Source organism: Phaenicophaeus curvirostris, chromosome 6 (genome assembly GCF_032191515.1).
Source record: "Phaenicophaeus curvirostris isolate KB17595 chromosome 6, BPBGC_Pcur_1.0, whole genome shotgun sequence".
Lineage (NCBI taxonomy): Eukaryota > Metazoa > Chordata > Aves > Cuculiformes > Cuculidae > Phaenicophaeus > Phaenicophaeus curvirostris.
In genome coordinates this window covers 5,306,428-5,327,274 of record NC_091397.1, presented here as the reverse complement: position 1 = coordinate 5,327,274, position 20,847 = coordinate 5,306,428, and the positions used below count along the sequence as shown (strand labels likewise).

The 20,847-nt window shown below is 49.7% G+C and overlaps 1 protein-coding gene across 2 annotated transcripts in view; it reads left to right on the top strand.

The window, feature by feature from the left end:
• Positions 1–3,889: 3,889 nt before the first annotated feature.
• Positions 3,890–20,847, top strand: part of LOC138721802 (mitogen-activated protein kinase kinase kinase 3-like) — a 91,791-nt gene continuing 74,833 nt past the window's right edge. Inside the window, exon 1 of one of the 2 annotated variants that reach the window (XM_069859242.1) lies at positions 3,890–4,181. The gene's annotated coding sequence lies outside the window, so the exon portion shown is untranslated. The remainder of the gene's footprint in view (positions 4,182–20,847) is intronic. The other variant, XM_069859240.1, reaches the window with a different exon arrangement.

Sequence of the window (20,847 nt, the reverse complement as noted above, 5' to 3'; positions counted from 1 at the left end):
CATTAAAGGAGAAGCATAAATAGAACAGCCTGGGGCTGTGATTTGCAAAGTTCTTGGTCTGCGGATGAACCATCACCTTTTCTTATAGCTTACCATTACCCACTTGTGCCATCAAACTTTTCACTGAAGATGTCATTGGGATGATATAGTCCTTCATATCCACCCCAGAACATATACTGGTCAACTACGAAGAATCAGAGGACACATCCACCATATGTTTTTATGTGCAGCACATTTTTCATCTTGCCAGCTGGCATGTACACCGTCACAGCGTGGCACAACATGCACCAAAAAGTGTTCCTTAGAGTAGTTAGGACACTGTTTTGGAAAGGAAGGGAGATTTTGTCTGGATGGCACAAGGTATGTCATGCCTGTTGTCCTCAGGGACAGAGAATTGCCCCATGTCCATTTTATCTTCCCATATGGAGCACTACAACCACCGTCTGCAACACATCAGTTTTACCAGTGGTCTCTGCTCTGCACTCCTGACCAGCTTTCCACTCCTCTCCAGAAACAGGCTGCCAGCCAGTGTTTCTAAGACACATGGGACCACGCACAGAGCCATATACCTCCACCTGTTCTCCCAGGCTTCACAAATGTTTGCAAGAGCAACTCAAGGAGGCAGAACACGGCAGCAGATCCTTGGCACACCCATTAGTGGAGAGCTGTTGACATCAATGGAAATGGGCTGTACACACATGACAATCTTTATACTGTTCAGAAACACCCTAGAACTAAAATCCCCATAGTCGGATTCCTGGGGCATCAAACACCTTCAGAAAAAGAGAAACCAATTGGAAGGCGTTTTCAGCAGTAATTGGTGGTGCTTACCTAACCAATTTCCATCAAACCCAGCAGGTTTTAAAGGAGCCACGTGTTGCTTAGGGCCTTGTAATACTTGAACCTGAAGTCCTGGGGTGCTGTGCCTTGTTCCCAAGGTAAACACATGTGATTTATTTCAGAAAGGCATCTGCAGCACAAGAATTCATTACATACATCCCCGATGGGCAGGAGCCAACATGTTTCAAATGTGCCAAGTTACCAGAATGTTATTAAAAGCTGTTAGAGCTAGAGGGAAGGTGCAGAGAAAAGCAACCTCCTTTCCAAAGCCAGGTGGCTTAGGATAGACTTACACTGCTTCCCAAACAGATGAGGCAAGCTGGAGTCAGAGGTTCCTTCCAGCAACAGCTCAGTCCCCCTGGATGTCTCTCCGTAAGCTGCACAAATATTCTGAGGAGGGGGAGGGAGAGAGAAAAGAGTGAAACCTATTAAATTACATCAAGATCACGACTGGCCCTAGCAAAATCATTTATGGAGTGAAGGAACCCGGAGCAGCTTGGGCTGGAGCCATCTGCTGTTATTTGGTATATACAGAATCGGTTTCTATGGATTTTATTAATAGGTCACGCGATTGTATACGAGGATGTGAGATTTGAATCTCTCAGGAGGGGTCCCTGGCTGGGGTTTCTATTGCCTTTATAGGCAACAGCTCAAAGTTTCATGCAGCAGTGAGTCTTTAAAAACTGGAGGGGAATGGGTCTGGGTTTAGGATTCTGTCCCTTTGTTTCTCCCACCCCTCAGCTCTTGAACTGACTTTGTTCCTGTTCCTCTCCACAACATATTCACTAAATGAGGAAACAGTCTTACTTTTTCCACTGCCTGCATGAATATTCTCTTTCCCACTAGTCTGAGTGATATCTAGTACCACATTCAGCCCCTCTTCCCTTTGTGTTTCCAGCACAAGGCTCTTGTTGGCCCTTTGCTCAAGGGTCAGTTATGCCTTTATGGCATTGTTGGCTCTCCCCCTATGGAGACGCGCGTCCAAAGGGATCTGGACATGCAAAGGAGGCTTGGGACAGGGAGGTATAATTTGGAGAAGCCCAGATGCTGCTCTACCTCCTGCAGGGAGCTGGCCAAGGAGCCCCAAGCTTATCTGGGATGCAAGCTGTGACAATGGGTCAGAGCCTGGGAACAGCTGAGAGCGTCCCTGCACCCTTCGGTCTTAACTATGGCTCGCTTTTGCTTCAGTTCCCCCCCCAAGAAGCAAAACCAAACCAGCTAATGAGATAACAATCCCTTCATCCCATCTTCACATCTCAGCAGCGTGGAGAAAGCAGGGTGCTGCAGAAAGCTATGTTGTGCTGAGGTTTCTCCAGCTTCCCCAGCACTTCCAATCACAAAGCCCCATCTTCCAGGCTCAGGAGGTTCCAATGCTATTTTTCATCATCTCCTGGTTTCTCAAGTTAACCCCAAGCAGCACAGTTCAGGCTCAGTGCCCCCTCACAACTTCCCTGAGCAACCTGTTCCAGTGTCTCACTTCTCTCATGGAAGAAATTCTTCCTAATATCTAATCTAAATCTGCCCCTCTCCAGTTTATACCCGTTCCCCTTCGTCCTATCACCACAAGCCTTTGTGAACAGCCCCTCCCCAGCTTTCCTGGAGCCCCTTTCAGGTGCTGGAAGGTTGCTGTAAGATCTCCTTGGAGCCTTCTCTTCTCCAGGCCGAACAACCCTAACTCCCTCGGCCTGTCCTCATATGGGAGGTGGTCCAGCCCTCTTGATGATCTTTGTAGCCTCCTCTGGACCCGTTCCAACAGCTCCATCTCCTTTTTATATTGAGGATTCCACAACTGGACACAATCCTCCAGGTGGGGTCTCACAAGAGTGGAGAAGAGGGGCAGAATCACCTCCTTCGCCCTGCTGGCCACGTTTCTTTTCATAGAATCATAGAATCATAGAATAACCAGGTTGGAAGAGATCCACTGGATCATCGAGTCCAACCGTTCCTATCAAACACTAAACCATGCCCCTCAGCACCTCGTCCACCCGTGCCTTAAACACCTCCAGGGAAGGTGACTCAACCACCTCCCTGGGCAGCCTCTGCCAGTGCCCAATGACCCTTTCTGTGAAGAATTTTTTCTGATGCCCAGCGTGGACCTCCCCTGGCAGAGCTTGAGGCCATTCCCTCTTGTCCTGTCCCCTGTCACTGGGGAGAAGAGGCCAGCACCCTCCTCTCTACAACCTCCCTTCAGGCAGTTGTAGAGAGCAATGAGGTCTCCCCTCAGCCTCCTCTTCTCCAGGCTAAACACCCCCAGCTCTCTCAGCCGCTCCTCATAAGGCCTGCTCTCCAGACCCCTCACCAGCTTTGTTGCTCTTCTCTGGACTCGCTCCAGAGCCTCAACGTCCTTCTTGTGGTGAGGGGCCCAGAACTGAACACAGGATTCGAGGAGCGGTCTCACCAGTGCCGAGTACAGAGGGAGAATAACCTCCCTGGACCTGCTGGCCACACCGTTTCTGATACAAGCCAAGATGCCATTGGCCTTCTTGGCCACCTGGGCCACTGCTGGCTCATGTTCAGTCGCTGTCAACCAACACCCCCAGGTCCCTCTCCTCCAGGCAGCTTTCTAGACAGACTTCTCCTAGTCTGTAGCTGCACAGGGTTGTTGTGCCCCAAGTGCAGGACCCGGCATTTGGCCTTGTTAAACCTCATGCCATTGGACTCTGCCCAGCGGTCCAGCCTGTTCAGATCCCTTTGCAGAGCCTCCCTACCCTCCAGCAGATCCACACTTCCTCCCAGCTTAATGTCGCCCGCAAACTAGCGGACGCAGGGCAGGTCGGGGCTGGCCCCGGGGCTGGGGGGGGGGGGCACTGCAGGGCCTCGCACTTTTCGAACCCCGCGGGCTTCGCACCCCCCCGACCCCCCGGCCCTGCCCGGGCTTTCACGGGCGCCCCCTCCCGGCGCGCCGCGGCACCGCCCCCCCCTCTCCCCTCCGCGCGGTCCCATTGGCCGCGGCGGCGCCGGCGTCACCGCTTCCTCCCGCTTTTGTGCACCGCCCCGCGCTGCCGCTGCCGGCGAGCGCAGCCGAGCCCAGCCGAGCCCGAGCGAGCCGTGCCGAGCGGCGCTGAGCCCAGCCGAGCGCTCCTGATCCAGCCGAGCCCAGCCGAGCGGTGCCGAGCCGAGCGGTGCTGAGCCCAGCCGAGCCCAGCCGAGCGCAGCCGAGCGGTGCCGAGCGGTGCCGAGCCCAGCCGAGCGGAGCTCATCCAGCCGCAGCGACCTCGGAGCGGAGCCGAGCGGTGCTGAGCCGACCTGAGCAGACGCGAGCGGAGCCGATCCCGGCGCTGGGATCGCGGCGCTGAGCCGAGCGGAGCCGGGCATGCCCCTCCGTGGGTGACCCCGCACCGGTGAGTGTCTCCGCGACGCTTCGCTCCTTTAATTGTTTTAATTCGCTTCCATTCCCTTCTTCGCAGCGGCGAGCGGGAGTTTTGCAGCCGGTCCGGCTTAGGCGCCTTTTCTTTCCCCCCTTTTCTCGGGAGCTCGTCCCGGCGGGCGTCTCGGCTGGGTCTGGGGAGCTGGGAACGGGAAGGAGGGTTTGGAGCGGGGCACGGATGCAGAGCGGCGGGGGGGGACCTGCGGGATTCACCTTCCCGGCAGCTCTCGGGGAGCTGCTTTTCCCAGGATATCGCCTGGTGCACTGAGTCAGCCTGGAAGCTGCTGTCTGACGGGCAGAGCCAAGATCAGACCCGGGACATCCCGTTATCGGGATGCGCTAAACTCATTGCGCTCCATAACTACCTGAAAGGTTGTGGAGAGGAGGGTGCTGGGCTCTTCTCCCAAGTGGCAGGGGACAGGACAAGAGGGAATGGCCTCAAGCTCTGCCAGGGGAGGTTCAGGCTGGACATTAGGAAAAAATTCTTCACAGAAAGGGTCATTGGGCACTGGAACAGGCTGCCCAGGGAGGGGGTTGAGTCACCTTCCCTGGAGGTGTTTAAGGCACGGGTGGACGAGGTGCTGAGGGATATGGTTTAGTGTTTGATAGGAATGGTTGGACTCGATGATCCAGTGGGTCTCTTCCAACCTGGTTATTCTATGATTCTATGATTCTTGAGCCACGGGGTGGGTTCCCAACTGCGGTTACTTGGATTTGCTTCGGTGGGAATATCATATCCCTGCCAGGGAGCTGTGGGAATGCCCAGCCAACCCTCTCCTTCCACCCTCACCATGAGCAAAGCCCTCCTTGCACCCAGGTCTAGCCATGAGGACGGGATGAGCTGGGGTTAAGGTTCCACGGCCAGTACCTGCGTGGCACAAGCGACCGCGTGAAGTTGGGAAGCTGGATTTCCACCTGGATGGAGCAAGAGGCTGTCCTGGGGAGCTGTGCTATGAATCTGGGAGAATTTCTTGTTTTGGCATTGATCCTCAGCCTTCCCCGGCCAACGGGGAGTGGAGCGGAGGTGGGAGCCGTGTGTCAACTCGAGTGGGTGTGCGCCCACAGGCTCGCCAGGTTGTGCACGGCCGCCAAGAGCATCTCCTTCCCTGGAGGTGTTTAAGGTGCGGGTGGATGAGGTGCTGAGGGGCATGGTTTAGAGATTGGTGGGAAAGTTGGACTCGACAATCCGGTGGGTCTCTTCCAACCTGGTGATTCTATGATTCTGTGATTCCTGCTGGCACCGGCACAGCTTGGAGAGCCCTTTCCTCATCGGCTTCTGCTTTTATCCTCCTCTTCAATTCCTGCCTCGTAATCCAGTGGGTTTTGGAAGTAGACCCATTCCTGGCTTGCTGCATGCGTTGGCGGCGTGTGGACCAAAAATCTCGGGCTCGCTTGGGATTTGTGCAGCGTTTAAGTGATCCCAGGGATTTCCAGGGTGAAGCTCTTTTTGGCGAGTGTAAGTGGTTTGGGGGAATTTCCTGCTTTGGCACCTTGTGCATTTATTTCCAGCCCGGCTCATGCAGTTTGATGTAGCTCCATGCAGGATTCATGCCTGGAGCACAGCCCCTGGGAGCTGTTTCTCAGGCATGTGGGAGGCATTTTGGGGCTTGTCCATGACTACCCATATCTTGCAATACCTGCGTCAAACAATCCAGTTTCCAGAAACTTTAATTTGAGTTATAACCAGGGGTTCAAGGTTTCCCAGGGCTCCTGCAGATTCGGAGCACACTTCTGCAGCAGGGTCAGCCTTTGCCCTAGGAAGGTTTCACGTCTTGTAAAAGCTCATCTGTTGGAGGCAGGACATGAGGCTGGATGGGCTGTCAGCCTGGCGGGATGTGGATTTAAAGGCTCTTTTATACCTTCTCTAAATGTATTTTGGTACAATTTTTTTTCCGTGGGTCTTAAATCTCCATCAGAAACTCAGAGTTCTGCCCTGTCAACCTGTGCTGGTTTCTTTTTCCAGAGGCTGTTAGAACCCATGAGGGAGATGTGCTCACACAAAGCGGTGTAGTCTGGATTTTCATCCAGAATGGAGAGACGCGAAGAGCTGGCAATTACAGCAGATGGAGGCGTGCATCCTCTCTCCATCCGTTGCAAAATGTTGCTTGATGATGCTTCATGGCGTTAGTGTGCATCTTGGATCTGATGTGTTTTCTGAGTCTTCCAAATGGGAAGATCCTGGCAAGGACACAGCGTGTGTTGTGTCCTGGCAGAGTGGTGGGATGGAGCCTGCTGGCTGCGCCACAGAAGGTGATGTGGTTTCAGCCCTGCTGGACGTGGGGACCAGTGTGAAAGCTGGCAGGATTTTCTGCACTGGTTGACCTGGCCCTGCTGTCAGAGACCTGCTGGTGGGAGCCAGAGGGAAGTGAGTCAGGGTTTGCTGTTAGAAGGGATATCTTTTATTAGACTGCTTGGTGAACACAGACTGGCTTTGGAGCGTACAAGCCTGTCTACGCACGGCAAACCTCAGAGCTGAGAATCGGGAAGGAGCGATCGCTCTGAGCTTACCTTGGCTCTTATAACTGAGGAGATCATCCAAAAGAAAACTGTAACTACAGTTCATCTAGTCTGAAGAAACACCTTATCTCTCTCTATAAATCCCTGCACTCATTTAGATGCTGAGATCCAGCAGAGGAGAGGGACGCGCATCCCACGTGCCAGCTTTTCTCGGGAGGTGGCCAAGCTCTTAGCAGCCCAGCTGCGATGAAGAGGAGCTGCGGGCGACAGGGCTGGGGCTCGCTGTTGCCTGACAGCAGCAGGAGGCTGCTGGGCTCGGTCGCTTCCACTCCCTTCTCTGCACGTAGTACAGGCAGAGTGCAGTGTGCACAGAAATGTGCAGAATGTCAGCTGTGAACCGGGGAGATGGAAAATGCATTACGGAGCCATAAAAAGTGGAATATGGAGTGTGGGTCTTTTTTTTTTTGATTTTATTTCCTCACGCAGTTCAAAGAGGAGCTATAAATGGCCTTCTGGTCCTGGTGGGCTCATCCTCAGTCCCTAGGCTTTATTTTCCTATTCCACAAGGGGAAATGGGTGACCAGATGTTTTTGTTGAGTCCCTCTGGGGAGCAGCCATGCATGCCAGGTCAGGACTGTTTTTCCTGCTGCTGCCTTTTCTTCCTTTGAGTGCAATACGAGATGCAGGGATGGCAAATGTTGTCTCATGCCTGGAACACGCTGTCTCTGTGGGCTTGCGCTGTGTCCCGTGCAGCATGACCCTTCGTCTGATGTGGTGAATGCAGTGATGAGCACTGGATGGACAAGACAAGTGCTTTTGTGTCTGTGAAGATGTGGGTGAGCACACGTGAGCATGGATGTGCAGGCATTTTTATCTGTTTTCTGTCTGTCCCTGCAATTCTGATCTAGTCTGGCCAAAGAATCTTCCCATTAGTCACTAAAATGTCACCAGTGTCCAACCCAATGAGTCTGTCTCAGCTTATCTTTAATAACACAAGGAATGAAAAGCAAAGATCTCCTTAAAAATAGCTGCCTTCGTCTTCAAAGCCACTGGAAGCTATTCCTTGCAGAAGACCGATTGCACAGGAAGGGAGAGCGAGACAAGAATGCTGGTGTGGGACTAGCAGAGAGTTTTGGGGCTGCAGGCGGGGAGGTACATGTCTCCCTGCTTTGTTTCAACGCTGGGACTGTTGGTCCAGGAGCTTTCCATGAAGCCACAGGGCTTGAGGCCAAGCTGAGCCCAGGGTAGTGGAAGATGTGGCATCCGTGTGGCCCATGGTGGGCACCCATGGAGGAGTTTGGCTCAAGGCTGGTGCCGCAGCGGTTGTGATGGAAAGATTCAGTGAGCTGGGGCTGTTTGGGTTCATGGTTGAGCCCTGCGGCTGCTTGCAGCTCTTAGCCCTGCTTCCCTGACTCTGTGACCTGGGGTGGGGACTTGCTATTGTGTGTAATCGCTGTGTCTGGTCTCAGATGCCAGCTTCTGTTCCCAGACCGCTTGGGATATCTGTGAAGGCTTTCCACAGGATTTGACCTGGACTTTCTGAGGCTTTTAGAAGGAGAAAGCTATACTTGTACCTCTCAGCTCCCAAATGCATTCCCCAAACACCGTTTCCTACCTTGGAAGACCCAATGTAAATGTTAGCAGAGTGACTCTGAATTTAATGAGAATCTGTAGAAGGCTGGAGCCTGTCCTGCTCTCCTGAGTTAAAACCCAGCCTGGCCACCATTTTATGCAGAACTAATTGTCACTTCCATGAAAGTTCCCCTAATTTTATACTCTCCGTTCTGCAAGGTGACTTGGGGCAGCCCAGAGAGGCCAAGCCACAGCAGCAATGAAATCCAGGGTGGAGCTGAGTCAGGGTTTGGCTCAGCACTGTAGAAGCTGCACGGGACAAAGTCCATTCGGCGATGGGTGCTGCGTGCCGTGCCCAGCAGCCTGGGACAGATCCTGCAAGGAGCTGGCCAAGCTATTGCGTGGGCTGCTCTGTAAACGGCGTGTGTGCGGGCCAGGTCCTCGGAGGCGCTAGGAGGATTGGTCGTGAGTGTTCAGGTAGTGGTTAAACACCGAATTGCTTGCAAAAAGAGCCCTAGGTGAGTGGATTTGAGGTGTTCTGCAAACCTACCGTGGCCAGGAGCTTGCGTGATAGGTAACAAGAAGTCATCTTCTGCCAAGTGACAGGGGACAGGACAAGAGGGAGTGGCCTCAAGCTCCACCAGGGGAGGTCCACGCTGGACATCAGAAAAATTTTTTTCACAGAAAGGGTCATTGGGCACTGGAACAGGCTGCTCAGGGAGGTGGTTAAGTCACCTTCCCTGGAGGTGTTTAAAGGACAGGTGGATGAGGTGCTGAGGGTCATGGTTTGATATTTGATAGGAATGGTTGGACTTGATGATCTTGTGGGTCTTTTCCAACCTAGTGATTCTGTGATTCTGTGATCTGATTGATTGCTAGATGATTCTGGGCCGCATCAAAAGAAGCGTGGCCAGCAGGTCAAGGGAGGCAATACTGCCCCTCTGTTCCTCTGTTGTGAGATCTCATCTGGAGTATTGAATCCAGTTCTGGAATCCTCAGCATAAGAAGGATATGGAAGTGCTGGAATGGGTCCAGAGGAGGGCTACAAAGATGATCAGAGGGTTGGAGCACCTCCCATACGAGGACAGGCTGAGAGAGTTGGGCTTGTTCAGCCTGGAGAAGAAAAGGCTCTAAGGAGATCTTATAGCGACCTTCCAGCACCTGAAAGGGGCTACAGGAAAGCTGAGGAGGGACTGTTCACAAAGGCTTGTAGCGATAGGAAGAGGGGGAACGGGTATGAACTGGAGAGGGGCAGATTCAGGCTAGACATAAGGAAGAATTTCTTCACCATGAGGATGTTCCCTGGAACAGGTTGTCCAGGAAAGTTGTGGCTGCCCCATCCCTGAAGGTGTTCAAGGCCAGGTTGGATGGGCCTTGAGCAGCCTGATCTAGTGGGAGGTGTCCCTGCCCATGGCAGGGGAGTTGGAACTAGATGATCTTTAAGGTCCCTTCCAACTCAAACCATTCTATGATTCTGTGAAAAAAAATAAAGACTCCATACGATTGCTTTGGGAAAACAGTTTGTAGGATAAGGAGTCTTTGTGGAGGGGTATAGAGGTCTTAGAATAAACACTGCTGAAGGATGTTTGTGGCCTCTGCAACGCTCTGAGTACTCGTGCACTGCTAGAACAGTCCTGAAGCGATTGTGTTTGTCTTGTCCATGTGAGGTTGCTTCTTGCACAGTGGTTTCTAGGTGTCCACAGATCCCCAAGGGACTATGGAAAATATTGCACGTAACAGTTGTTAGCCTGAAAAATGAACCCTATATTGTGCTATGAGTTCTGATACTGCTTATCTGGGTGCAGAGGCTTGGAGGAAGACTTCGGGGTGTCTGAGATCTTGGAAGCCCACTGTGATGAGGACAGTGGATTATTTAGATTATTTAGTGATTTTGCTCTACAAACTCTTTGGGTTTCTGTGGTTGAGTAGAGGTCACATCATTGTAATCTAGTTGTAAACTGGCAATAGTGCAGAGCCTAAAAAATGTAGCAGAGATGTAATCTCTTCGTAGTGCGCAGTTTACACCTTTTTCTCTACAGCAGTGATGCCCTATCCCAAGGCATGAGGAACCCTGCAGAAGGGTGTTGGACACAGGATGGTGGGCATGTTTCTCATTAACAGGGAAATCTTGCCTCTGACCTGAGTTAAAGGGTCGGAGCATCCACTGCATGAGGCAACCTCTTCCTCTCTGTTACTACCTGGGGAGTGCCCTGGCGGGGGACTGTCCCTTTTTTGCATGCTGGGTCAGTGTGGTGTCATCGCAAAGGGTGACTGATAGTGTTATCTGTAGCCAGATGATGCTGATGGGTTGATAACTCAGCTTGGTATATGCAGCAGAAATAATGGGCTCGCTGTGGAAGTGGGTGGCTGGAGGGACGTATGTGGGCTGAGACGGTGCGGCAGAGAGGTCCGGAATGTGTAAGCGATGAATAACCAATACTTGGAAATAGGAGATCAGAGATTCAGGCTTGCTTCTGTTGAGGTTGACCAATGCATTGATACAATGTGAGGCTGTGGAGCAGGGCTTGTTGTGCTGAACTGATGAAGCATCTTTCAGTAAGATAGCAGGCTGGGCCATGCTCCTGGAAAGCTTTCCTTGCTGATGCAAGTTGCCTTGATGCCTTCTGTTTGCCTTTCGGCACAAAACTGCAGTGCTGATCCCTCTGCTTGCAATCCTTCTGCTGGCTTCCCACTTGGAGAGTCTCTTTTGGAAAACCTGAACACCTGGTTAATGAAGCAGTGGAATGCATTTGCTCTTCCTTGGTCTTAGTCCCTCAGTGCTGGTGCTGAGCAGCAAGAGTCATTAGAGAAATATGCAAGATATTTCAGTTATTTCTCTTTGGATGGTGGTGGTAGCAAGTAAAAGAGATAAACAGAGACTGTATTGAGCTGTGCTTAGTTTATTGCATCACTGGTTTTATTGAAAGGTTCAAGTTCCAGCTCTGAATGTTGCTGCCTAAGATAAATCCAGTTGCAGAGTGCATTCAGGCTGCTCCTGAGCTGTGCCATATTTTGCCGGAGGGAAAAGGGTAGAGAAAGGTGTCATTTTAATGCTCTTACTGTGTATTCCTTCTGATCGATGGCTGCGGGGAGCCAGTTGCAGTGCCTTGGAAGAAGTATGATGGAGCAAGTCCTGTCATGCTTGGGTTTTTCACTGGAAAACTCTACACCTGGCTCCTATTAACCCCCAGGAGCTGCTCTTTGGATGGTGGCAGCCAGGGAAGCCCTGCTGAAGTCTCCTGTTGCAGCCCTCTGGGTGTTGAGCTGGGTGGAGACCATCAGGACTGCCTGGATGGGGTACCACGCAGCCTGATGCTCTATCCCGTTCTTTCCTCCCATCCTTGGTTTTCTGTTAGGATGGCTCACCTTGGCTTTGCTGGGTGGGAGGACCTGCTTCACCGGTGGCCTGAGCTGATGTCCTCCTATGGTATAGTTACTTTTGGCCCTGCTACCTAGGGCTGCCCAGGGAGGTGGTTGAGTCACTTTCCCTGGAGGTGTTTAAGGCACAGGTGGATGAGGTGCTGAGGGGCATGGTTTAGTGTTTGATAGGAATGGTTGGACTCGATGATCCAGTGGGTCTCTTCCAACCTGGTTATTCTATGATTCTGTGATTCTGTGAATATGAAGTGCTTCTGGATGCTGACTTGAGTCATGGGTGGCTCCAATGAGAGGGCAGCTGTGTTGTTCTCTGCATACCCTGATGTCTGAAGACTGGCTTGGCTTCACCTTGCTTGGCTGAAGTGATCTACTGAGCATGAAGGATTTGAGGAGCCATACCCGCTCTTGCCTTTTTTGTTTTGGGGTGGGGATGCTTGCTGAGGTTCTCCACGATGCTCTCCCCAAGGCGCTGCGATGTTGAAAATGTGTGTGATGTGTGTCACTGTGTTACCTGACTGATGACTCAAGAATAAGGGACAAAATGTTTAATCATCACAAGTTTTCAGCAACTTTAGCTACAAGCATGACTGGTGTGATTAATATCTGGTGCATGCCTGGGAGGTTTAGGGACGGAGCTGTAAGGGGTGAGGATGTGTTTTCTGTTCGCAGTTTGTGTTACAGGAGGTGAGGCCAAGCAGGCAGCTTTTGGACCCAGCGCAAAAGGCGCTGGAGGTTGTAACTCTCTTCATCTCTGGAGGAAAAGCTGGGACTGAACTAGTTCCAGAGTTGGTCTGCCATGTGCAGGAAATCCTGTGCAGGAGAACTTCCCTGTCAGGAAGCTGGTTGGGCTGTCTCAGGGAGGTAGTGTGGCACACTGCGCTTTCATCCTGGACTGCCACAGCGTCCCAAAGCTGTAGGGGACTTGGATGAGATGGAGCAAGGCTCCAATACCCAGTTGTTCATTAGATGGGGAGCCAATTTGCATTTCCTAGCGTGCGTTGCCGGAGAGGTGCAGTTTGGTGTCTCACCTCTGTGGGAGCTTCTTGGGCAGTCGTGGCTCTGTGCTTGCTGTGGGAGTTGCCAAGAGGTGATGAAGGTGGGAGATATTTGTGGAAGAACATGGGATGTGTTGTAAAAGGTCTCCCCTTGCTGCAGGGGGAACCTCCCACCTCCCTGACCTGTCATGGGCTGGATTTCTAAAGCCTCAGCCCTCAGTTTTGATGTATGGTGCCTTGGACAGGAGTGGTTAAAGGGCTGTGGGCTACATCACAGAACACCAGCATCTTTATGGCCACGTTCACTGAGTGTCAGTGGTGTCCCTGTAGTAGTGTCCCTCACCCAAAGAGGATGGCAGGGATATTATATATGTAATACATATTTTGAAAGCCTGCTTTTCCCTTCGCAGTTCTTGGATAAGTTGCTTGTAGATTTATTAAATGAGTCTTGAGGTGGTGGTAGACTCAGCAGTGTTCTGCTTGGCTGCAGGTTGGCATCCTTCTGGTTATTAGCTTGCAACTCTTGAGAAATGAGAAAAGCAAGCAATTTGGTCAGGGAACGAAAGCCTAAGTGTGTTTTTTATTCAAGTGTATGCATATATGCATCGAGTCCTGTGTGCATGTGCTCTGCAGCCACCACAGCCCCCTGGTTGGAAGGGCTCTGGTGGGTGAAGCATCCTGCAGTTCTTTACTATAAGCCTGCTTGCCCCTGTGTTGGTTTTTAGGCTGGCAAGCAGCAGATTTCCTACCTACACTGGCTCGTTGGAAGAACATGGATAAGGGACTTGCCACCTTCTAGCTATTCCCTGCCTCCCTCGGTCGCTTCCCTCTTCATTTGTTGGCTGTAGTGGGCATCTCTGTCTGCTCTGAGAGCATGGGAAGTGGGATGCTGAGAAACACCCTGCCACGCAGGGATCAGGGTCACAGTGGGGGTTGCTGACTGCTGAAAGCTTTGCTAAATGCTTTGTGGCATGTTCTATAAAACTTCTTGCGAGGTAAACTTGCCGCGAGGATCTATTTTGGGGCTGTCTGTGATGTCACTTGTCAAGAAACGGTCTGCTCTTTGACTTACTACTGGAAGTCTGCTTGTGGATGGATGACCAGTTGCTTACCTAGCATTACCAAAGCAACGAGTTGTTGCTTTCCATGACTCATGAAAATGCACTGTAGGCTCTCTTAAGAATGGCTGAGATCACTTTTTGGCTGGGTTCGGGCATCTGGTTTCCTTAGCAAATAGCAGTGGGGGATGGAAGGAGGGGGATTTCCAAACTCATTTCTTTGTATGTGTGATCTGGATTTTTGAGCTCACTTAATGAAATACTTAATTTGAAAAAGGGGGGTGAGGGGGGGAAGACCCATAACTTCCACAACTGTTTAGTTTTTGTAGCATGTCTCATTTAGCCTTGTTTTGCTGTAAAAAGGGGAAAGCTACTAATAACATTAGAGCCATGAGCTGTATTTTTCCTCTTAAATAAACAAGCATAGAAGCATGGAGTGGTATTTTTCTTTTAAAACAAATCCTTCTGGGGAAGGAGGAGGAGGTGCAGTGAAAATTCTCCAAACAAAGCCATGATTGCATGACTTTTTTTTCTTGATAATATTTGCACAAACATAGGATTGATTCTATAGTATAGGCAGTGTTAGCAAGAGGTATTTTAGCATTTGGTCAATCTGATTATTCTTTAAATTTAAAACCAATATTTATTTATTTGTATATCCTTGATTCACCTTCTGGTTTTGTCTGCTTGGTCTAAAGACGGCAGCGCTCCTATTCCTGAGAACCAAGTGCTGCAAGGTGTTAACTGCAGGAGAATCTGATTTGGGATAGCTGTGTGATAACTTCAGATAGCAGGCGATCCCCAAGTGTTTTTCACCCAGACTGCAGCAGCCTCTGCAGTGTCTTTCCCAGGAGAGTAGGCAGAGAGAAGGGAAGGGAAATCCTCAGTAGGCAGAAGATACAGAAGGTTTGAACAGGGGGATATGTGGAGCGTTGGGTTTAATGTACCCATGCTTTAGAGGTGGTGGAAAGAGCGAAGGTTAGGCTTGTTAAACACTATGTGCAGCAATGTTAGCTGAGTTCAGGAATTTAATAGGTGTGGGCAAACCTCTCGTGCTGTGGATGTTCTCTGCCAGTGCTTGGTTGTGGGTAAATTCCCCTGCTGGGGCAGAGAGGAATGTGTCCCGATGGGCTGTGGGAATGGGTTAGAGCCGCCCGAGGGCTGCAGAGGAGTAGCAGCTCTGTCCTGGGAACAGCGGGAACACAGAAGCATAATGGCCCGGCTGTTGGCCAGGAGTGAGCGGGAACAATGTGACTGAACAGGTTTGTGTTCACTTCCTTGTGAATTATCTAGAGATGAGATAATACGGAAAGCCAGAAACATTTGCCAGCAAGAACAGCGAGTCTTTCCATTTCGGTCCCCGTGTGTGCCCTGCGAGGCAGGAACGCCTGACCTGCTATCGTCTGTGGTTGCACGGCTGATGAAAAGCAAACTCTTCTTGCTCAAGGAACGTCAGATTCGAGCTCAAGTTGGGGCAGTGGATGCTTGGGGTTGGATATTAGGAAAAATGTCTTTACTAAATGAGTGATGAAGCACTTGGAAGACGCTGCCCAGGGAAGCGGTGGAGTCTCCATCCCTGGAAGTGTGCAAAAAATGTGTAGACTTGGAACTCTGGGATGTGGTTTACCAGACGCGGTGCTGTTGGGCTGATGGTTGGATTTGGTGATCTTGGAGATCTTTTCCAACCTTCATGATTCTATGATTCTAATTGGAAGTTAGTGTTTACCCCGTTTTTCAACAGAAATAATGTATTCAATAGCACACCGCAGATCCAGGTCTTCTAGATCTTAGTAGTTTACTTCCATGCAAAAAAAGGGAAATAAATATGATCTGCACTCTTCTCCTCTTTGTGGTGCTTGTGGATATTTGAATGTAAGGCCAAAATTTATTCCTCGGAAGTGGTGACTAGCTGCAGCACCATGGGCTGCACTGCCCCAGGGCTCAACAGCAGCACACGATGATCTCTGCAAGAGTCAGCGAAGGCTTTTTAAGAAGGTCAAGACCTTCTGTACGGACTAGTTACTACCATAAGGTATTTTTGCTGGGCAAGATCCACCAGTGGCTTTAAATGCACTAATTTTGGTGAGCAGAGGTTGCTAGCAGATAGAATCATAGAATTGTAGAACAGAATCATAGAAAGGTTTGGGTTGGAAGAAACCTTAAAGCTTACCCAATTTCAACCCACCTGCAATGGGCAGGGACACCTTCCACTTGACCAGGTTGCTCAAAGCCTCATCCAACCTGACCCTGAACACCTTCAGGGACGGGGCATCCATGATTTCTCTGGGCAACAAGCTGGTCTAGCTTACTTCCAGGGCTTTTCCCTGCTTGGTTTTGGATAAAGTAAGTGGAAGCAAAATTTGGAAAGCTGTTGTGTATTATTTTTTTATTTTTGTTTAAACCACTGTGTCTTCCTATTGTTCCCCAGTGTATGATGCTCTTTTAAAGAGGCAGGTGATGCTATGAAAGATGTGTTTTCTCATCTGTAACTTACGGATGTTGGAAACCCCCCCGAATTAAGTCATTCCTTGCCCAGTCTAAGGTTTCCAGTGTATAGCGTTGGGGGAAAATAATCCAGGATGACATATTTTCCTCAAAAAGGAATAATTAAGTTTAAAATAGTGATTTTTTTAAAAAAAGATATTTTTACTATTTCTTTTTGTGTGAGCATTTCAAACTTCGGCTTACGCTTCTTTCTTCAACTTTTGACGTCTGCAAGTACTTCTTTTTAACAAAAAAAAGGAAGTGTGGATTCTGATGTAATCATGTGACTCCAGGAACAGAGTGCTTATGAGAAACTCTGAATCCTATGAGAACTGGCAATGCTCAGAGTCGTCCTGTGGTTCGGCAGCTGAACTAGAAAATTAAGTAAACCCCTTTACTCACAACTCCCTTTCCAGCATTGCTTCCCCATCTCTTGGTGTCTGTCTTGTTGCAAGAGATCTAGATTGTGTGGCTTTTGTTTTTTTTATGGTGTTGGGCATAATTTTTATAATTCATATGGCTAAAATTGTTTTTCCTTACTCAATGAAATTTGCAGATCTGTGATCCTGAGGGTCTCAGTTGCTCTTTGGATGATGTGTGAGGATGGTCTCTTGCAGAAACCTTTCATACCGGTGCATACTTTGCTTGAACACACTTTGGAGGTGCTGGGGCAATGCAGCTGCTGGACCTTTCTCTGTGTGACTGCCCTTCTTTTGCATTTTAAAATGCTGCTGCTAGAGTCATGAATCAGTGCCAATGCAAATTGCAGTGTAAGCTTTTAATAATTAAAAGGGCTTGTAAGAAGGATGGGGCCAGAATTTTTATCAGGACAAGCAGTAATATTTTTAAACTAAAAGAGGGGAGATTCAGATTGGATAAAAGGAAGGAATTTTTTACAATGAGGGTGGTGAAACACTGGAACAGGTTGCCCAGGGAGGTGGTAGGTATCCCATCCATGATCCCTGGAAGCATTCAAGTTCAACTTGGATGGGGCTCTGAGCAACCTGGTCTAATTGGAGATGTCCCTGCTTCTTGCAGGAGGGTCAGACTGGTTGACCTTTGAAGGTTCATTCCAACCCAACCTATACTATTCTATTCTGTACTAATTAAGTTGGATTGGATTATCTTCTCCCCAAACCCTTTGGTTCCTTGCATTCCGCCTTTCTTGGTGGCTGGGTTTATTTGAGCTGTTTTCTGACAGTCTGTCACAGGAGGCTTGTCCTGGCTGGTTGATGGAGGACATGCTTCTGTCCGTTCTCTTGCCATCCTGCTTTCTGCAAAAAAAGTAACCTGAGTGCCTCTCCATGTTGGAAAGGATTGGGCTTGAGTGCTCGGAAAAGCACAAGTACTGTGATAATACAGAAATGAGGTTCCTATGCTGTTTGCAGCTACTGGGACAAGAATTAGGGGACTTGCTTGGGTGCCTCAGAGCTCACTGAAGCCAAAAGCCAGGCAAATGCAAGTCCTCCTTTGCTTAACTCTCCTTGGTTAAGTCCTGTTAGTGCGAGTGAAACAACAACCAGAACACAGAACGTCTTCAGAGGGCAACGTTCTCCCAGTATAAGCAGGATGGCAAAGCCAGTGTGTTTCTTTACAGCGCGGGAGATATTTATCCTGTGACTAAGCATAAAAGTTAAGAGATGGAAAAGATCCTGTTAGATCATCGCATCCACCTCCCTGCTGGCGTGCAGTTTTTCTCCCTGGAGTATATTTAATTGATAGGCTGTTGGGCAGTCAGGAGGGGTTTCCTGGGGGTGCTATGGAAGAGGAGCAGCCAGCCAGTGCAGGTGAGGCGCTCTGAACGTGCGTAACTCAACTTGTACATGCACAAGTTTCTTGTAGCAGCAGGATTTTGTAGTAAAAGGGCCAAAAGCTCTAGACTCGACATTCTTTGCATGCTTGGAGCCTTCCCATAGACTCTGTGCAGGCATCAGCTCATCTTTTTTTGACGCTCTAGGACTAAGCTGATTTTACTTTATATTTATGATGGAGTAGGTGGTTTCAAAGCTAATAGTAATAGGGAAAGAAAAATCAGAAGCCTTTTGGAAAGGAGAGGTCAGCCAGCTAGACACCTGCACAGCTGGCCTGGGCTCTGCTGGCTGCGATTTACGACTGGGGGCTGTGAAGTCTCCTGGAGGAGACGTCAGAAAGGTGCAGGTGGAAATGCTATTGCTATGACAAACGGATCAGTGCTGGACTTGCAGGCCTGAGCTTGGAGACGATCAACACTGCTTCATTTATTACTCGTCGGTAACCATAGCACGGCCTTGTGCGTGTGTACGTTTTTTATTTCACACTCCCTGATTTCATTTGCAGGTCAAGGCACTTAGCATCTCCTGGATTTAAACTGCTGAGTGTTGAGTACAAAGGGACAGATTCGGTCCTTAACTAATTCTGGGAAGTACTAGAGCATGTGCTGAACACAGGTAGAAGACAGGAGCAGATGTTTCCTATCTAGGTGTGTGCTGAACTGCCTTCTCATGTTGAGACTGTGCTGGGTGTTGCATTTAAGATCAGTCTGCTGGCTCCAGAGGTATCTCCTGGTCAACACTAGTATGAGATCAATATTTAGGATTATAGATCAGGACTGCTGTGTAGTGAAGGTGAGCAACCAAGCCTGTTCTGCCACCAGTGAGAAGTTTTTGCTGGTGGTGGCATTGTGTTGAGCCCCTTGGGGCTGGGCTGTGGCCTTATGATCTGTTTTCTGACACTGTAGTGCATTTTGTGCAGCTTTCTGGAGGTGTTACAGAGCATCTCTTGGCTAAGTGATTGCTCTGTTGAATGAGAAGAAGCTATTCCCTAGATCTTTGGAGGCTACAAGCTCGTTTTTTCATGGTACAGACCATGTGCCTTTTCACTGATGGTCTTTCTCTCGGCACGTTCTGTGGAAGTGACAGTATAGCAGAGGACATTTACCAGGAAAACTTCCAAGACTTGTATGCTCTGAGATGGGCTTCACCTCCTTTCCCACAACCAGACATCTTCTGGGGAGGAGAGAGTTGGAATAGGGCACAGTGCATGCAGGGAGCAAATCTGCCTTATTATTGTTTAATTTAGAGAACAGTTGGCCTAAAGATGTAAAAAGGAATTGCAAACGCTGCCTGGATACCGCCTCTTCTCATCAATTAGCGGCATTAAATGCCCAGCAGGGAGGATTAATTATAAAACTGAAATCTTTCCATCATGACAGCCTTCTGGCTTCTATTGAAATGCAGCTGAAGAACTGGAGAGGCTTCTGTATTTGTTTTGATGTGCAGGGATATATTTCTTTCCATTCTGGAAATTAATTCCGTCTGTCTTTAACAGGACTGTGGGAATCAATATTGAGTTGAACTGTATTTCTCCAGAGCTTTCTTCTAAAAGCATTTGTTACTCCACTGTGCCTACTAAGTGACTTGACTTTGTAGCAGCTCAGCAACTGATGCTCTGATGGTCTTCCAGTTTGCAGGTGTTGTGTGGCTGCCTTTACAGTTCACCGTTGGTCTACTGTCTCTCAAGGGTGATGGCTTCTTTCTTCCAAAGGTCTTCAGGTCAGACTTCCTCTGAGGTGACCAAAAAGGCCCACAGCCTTCTGCTGCCTGTGACTTTCCACTGCACCGCACCAGGCTGGATGTCATAGAAAAGGAAATTACTCATCGCTTTGCCTCCCTTGCAGACGGCTCTTGGACTTGATGAGCTGTCGTGCTCTCAGCCTTACACTCTGCAATGCTCTAAGCTGGATTTAGGTGCAAGATCTGCCTTTTCCCCAGTTTCATCTTCTTTTCTTCTCCTACCAGGCTTGAGGAATGAAGGAGAGCCAGCACACCCAGTGCTGCCTTGCCACTGTGGGAGAAAGTCACCATTATGTGATGGCTGTGAGTGGCACAGGATGGACAACTCAAGGTTGCTTCTTCTCTGGAAGAAGCTGCCTGTTTTGTGCTGCAAGAAGGAAACAGCCTTTGCATAGGCTCTGCAGAGCCACAACTGCATGAAAATTAGATGGTGAAGGGCCAGCAGGAGAGGCAGTGTAGAGCCAGGAGGCCCTGAGCGCTTTGAGCTTTGGGCAGTCTCATGGGCTATACAGACCTGTTGGGTTGTGTGAGCGTATGGCTGTGCGCTGCCCAGTCTGGTTCCTGCGTTGCTGGTAGTTCATTTTTTATTGTGTTTAGTCACATACGGAGACAAGCGTGCTTGAGTTCATGTGATACTACAAGTCAAAAGGGCAAGGAGAACAAAACCTCTGTGGAAGCTGACCCACGTGTTTCTATTTCATAACCCTATCACAACCACACTGAGAGCATGCACAAGCCAGCAACTTGTGGAGGCAGCTTTGTCCTGGGGCTGTGCAGAAACCTGGTCCTTCTGCCCCAAAACACAGCATATCTTTTAACCTTTGCTTGTCGCCAAGCACTATTCGAACTCATTTTTGTCCCTCTGGTCTAATCTCAATCCAGAATTGCATGGCAGAAGTGGCATGAGCAAGAAAAGGACCTTGCAAATTCTGCAGTGCCTCTTGGAGGCTGATCTTCGAGTCCTGGTCTCTGCATGTGCTGTGGAGCTCACGCTTCTTGCCCATGAGGAAGGAGCAAAACAACCAGGTAGCTGCTGAGAAAGCAGAAAGTGGTCAATTAGTGCTTATCCCTTGGCTCCGCAGTCGATTGGAAAGTTGTGTTATGATCAATCAAATCTAGACGGGCTGCAGGGATGAGGCTGTGGC